This window comes from Vombatus ursinus, unplaced genomic scaffold (genome assembly GCF_900497805.2).
Source record: "Vombatus ursinus unplaced genomic scaffold, bare-nosed wombat genome assembly UNPS02014774.1, whole genome shotgun sequence".
NCBI lineage: Eukaryota > Metazoa > Chordata > Mammalia > Diprotodontia > Vombatidae > Vombatus > Vombatus ursinus.
The window spans coordinates 4,469,702-4,473,807 of NW_020954552.1; the positions used below are offsets into that span (position 1 = coordinate 4,469,702).

The 4,106-nt window shown below is 42.9% G+C and overlaps 1 protein-coding gene across 1 annotated transcript in view; it reads right to left on the bottom strand.

The window, feature by feature from the left end:
- ADGRV1 (adhesion G protein-coupled receptor V1) overlaps positions 1–4,106 on the bottom strand; it is a 645,475-nt gene that overhangs the window by 6,615 nt on the left and 634,754 nt on the right. The window lies entirely within an intron of this gene.

A 4,106-nucleotide genomic window follows, 5' to 3' on the forward strand; every position in this document is an offset into this window, starting at 1 on the left:
GCGGAATAGACAGAGATCTAGTCTAGGAGTCAGGAAGACCTGGGTTCGAGAACCATCTCTGAAGAAGTATGATGCTGGACAAGTGACAACCTTCCAAAGCTTTGGCCACCCCTACAAGCCAGGCCTGCTTATGGCCCTCAGGCCACTTGCCACAAGCCAAAGGATTTTGGATGGCCTTCGAAAAACATAGAGGAAAACATCCTTTGTACGTAAAGGAAATCCTTCAGCATGCTGCAAGTAGCCTGTGGTAAGCAGGCAGCCTTTGTGCAGGCCTGCTCTTTTCATTTGCCATGCTCCATCTTGCATTACACTTCAGTATGTATCTTATCTCCCATATACTACCTTGGGATAACTCACTTAACCTTTCTGTATTTTAGTTTTCTTATCCATAAAATGAGGAGTTTGGACTAGTTGAGCTCTAAGCCCTTGTCCACTTTTGTTTTTTTGCAGAATGAAGGAAGGATAATAAATAAATAGAATGTTCTTACAAGTAGGGCATCATGTGGAATTTGGGGATTCTAAAAAAAATTTCTTTCACCAGCCTTGCCACAGTGCCTGAAATTCCACCATTGAAGATTCATTCCTTTATATCTTGGAATCTTTTTGACTTTCAAGAGTCTCTTAATAATATATAAATATCACATGGTAGATGTATCACAATGCAACCATTATATTCATTAACATCCTAATGTGAATTCATTTACCCACATTGCCCTCTAATCATGCAGTTAGTTGGAGGCAAAGTAATATGGGAGTGGGTAACACAGATAAGCTTGGGCAGGGGAGCACCAGGAGAAAAGAGAAGAGGGATGAAAGGGAAGGTGGAGGGCTGCCAGAGACTACTTTGCCTGCTCCACAATTTTCCCTAAAGCTAGACCTGAGAGTAAGGGATCAAATTAGGTTACATGGTACAACAGACAGTATGGGGTTGGGGCAGAGAGCTATGACAGTCTGTCACAAGTGGCTGAAATACTCTCTCTGCCCAACTCCTTCCCTGCATCTCTGCCCATTGAAATCCTATTCATCCTTTAAGACTCAGATCCATTACCACCTTTAAAGGGCTTTATCTGATCTGAAATGATTTTTCCTTTCTCAGAGGTCTCATAGCACTTTATTTGTATCTAGCCTATACACCTGCCCTATTCTGTTGTGTATTGTAATGACTGAGGCATGGGCCTATCTCCTTAGCTCAGCTTTTTACCACTCCCTAGACCTTGGGTGAGTCACTTAACCCGGTTTCAGTTTTCTTATCTGTAAAATGAAGGTGTCAGACTAAAATATCTTCCAGCCCTCTTCCACATCTAATTCTATGATTTTATGATCCTTGCTAGACTGTGAATTCCTCAAGCAGAGGGAGCTCAATTTTTTTTTCCCTCCTAGCTAAGTGCTCTGAGGAGAGTAGATGTTTAATATGTTTTCAGAATTGAATTGACCCTCTCCCTTAAGTAGCATGCCACAGGAAGTATCAAATTCCCCTGGGATAGTTTTTCTTGGGAGCTAGAACTTATAAGAAAATGTAAAATAGTATCACCATGGACGTCATTTAGCTTTTCTTTTATAGTTGAGAAAACTCACTCAGAGATGCTAAGCGAATTGCACAAAATCCAGCAGCTAGTAAATGGTAATCTAGACACCCTCCCTCTCTCTCTCTCTTTTGCCTTCCTTCCTTCCTCCTCTTTCTTTCTTCCTTTTTTTCTCTTTCTTCCTTTCCTTCTCCTTCCTCCCCTTCCCTCTTTTCTTCCTTTTTTTATTCCTTTCTTCCCTCCCTCCTTTCTTTCCTTCCTTTTTCCTTTCTTTAAAAAAAAAACCCAAAAACAAACCTCACATAATAAGGAGACTGAGAGGCAGTATGGTATACTGGATAGAGAACTGGTCTCAGAGGCAGGAGGACCTGAATTCAAGTCTAGCTTCTGAAACATACTGGCTCTGTGACCTGGCGCAGATCCCTTAACCTCATAGTGCCCCTAGACAACTCTTTATAACTAAGAAGACATTGGAGAAACTGCCAGTCTGAATTGATAGAGAGCTATTCTTACCAGGAGGTTTTTACACTGATGAAATCACAAGTCCAATTCCTGAACTGAACCCCTCCACCGCCTTTATTTGTGACTTGTGAAATTGATCCACTATTTAATAACCACACTTTACAAATACAGCAGGTTTGTAGACAGTTACTGATTCACTTCCTAATGAAGCTAGTTTGTGTCTGTTTCCCATAATAACTTACATTTACATAATGCTTTAAAACATGCAAAATATAATGCCTCATGTAAATTATCTCATTTGAATCTCATGACTTTCTGAAGTAGGAACTACAAGAATTATTATCCCTATTTTACCAGTGAGATAACTGAGCCTCAGAAAAGTACCTGTGGTCATACCCCTAGTAAGTCTCAGTGCCAAATCTGAACTCAGGCTTTCCAGGCTCCAAGTTGAATACTCTACCCACTAGTCATGCCTCCTCATTAGCAGACATTCTCTAGCTGAGTGCATGGTTTATTTTTCTTCATGGGTACCTCTGGTGGGCTAATACCTAATACCATGGTACCACGCGACTAGGAAACCCACAGAGAGGCTGACTCTTCCCTGGGATGTCTTCTCCCTTCTGCCCACCTCTAAATGAATGTCTATGAGCCAGAGGGCCTAGAATCACACAGGGGACTTCTGACCCAGGATAGAAAACCTCCAGGAAGGATCAGCCCAGGTCCTGGGAACCTCTCTAACTGTGTCCTAAAGAAGCCAGGCTGGTTCAGGGTCACAGCCTCTGCCCTGCCCTTTGTAGAAGTCCCTTGTCCAGGGATAGAATCTTCGTGGGGACTACATACTAGCTGAAGTCGTACGAGTCTGCTCCAGCCCTAACCCAGTGTAGGGGTCTATAACAAAGCCTCTCTAGAGTGTGGGTAGGATGTGCCCAGAGCTAACCTATGCCTTTTGGGGGGAATCCTCTGGTATAGATGATACTGCATAGCCCTGGGCTTGCCCAGTGTCATCACATGCCACAGGGGAAGTGCCCATTTTTTATCTTCTAGTATTATGCCCTAATTATAGCAACTCAATGATAGAAACATTTTCTATCCCCTACCCTGCTTTTAAAAGCATTTATTTTAGTGTCTATGGGGGTGAATTACGTATTTCCAAAGTAAATAGACCAAGACCCTTTCAGGGACATCTAGTGGTAAGCAAGTCATTACTAAGAGTGCTAGCTACACTGCAGGTATTTCATACTGGTTTCACATTGAGGGCCAGATTCTATTTTATTATACAGCAATAATGCATGTTTTATTTTTGTTGCCAAGCCACTGGAAGCACTGTAGTGGCAACACTTCCTGGGCAATAATCAAATATACATTTGTAGACTCCCCCGACTCCTACCCCCTCCTCTATGGGATTAAGGATTCAGGAGGATGAGGGCCAGGGACAGCAGTTCCCTCCTTTCATAAGCTCTTAGCTTCCTAAGATGCCAAAAAGGAAACAAGTTGGGATGGTGGTTGGTCGAGTTGTGGGATGTGGTATTTTGGTGGGTGGGGTAGAGAAACTTTCCGTTTTCTCTCTGCTTGGGGAAAAAAATGAAGCAAACAAAAATCTTTACATTTTAAGAACTTGGGGCATTCATGTATCCACCGAAAAAAATTAGACACGTTTCTGTGTTGGAATGGTCCTGCCCAATTATTGGGCAGTGGTGAGGAAGGGAAGGGGAATATATTGCACTTCTTGGCCGTGGCCAACAAAGTCATCTCCACTAAGGCCATTATCTCCATTTTCTCTCCCCACTGGGAGATTGGATTGTACACCCAGAAACACCCTGGGCTTTGAGGTCAGTTCTGGCCTTATCTCACTCAGTCCAAGGCCTTCAGGGCATTTCCCAAACATCTCCAGTCATGCCAACAAGTATGTACCCCCATCCCCTTTGCTCCTTTCCACACCTTTTTTTATGTGTTGTCTTACCCCATTAGAATATAAGCTGCTTGAAGGCAAGGACTGTCTCAGTTGCTTCTGTGTCTCCAGTGCTTAATACTAGCAATGTAATAAGACTTAATACATTCTCATTCTCTCTCTCTCTCTCTCTCCTCTCTCTCTCTCTCTCTCTCTCTCTCTCTCTCTCTCTC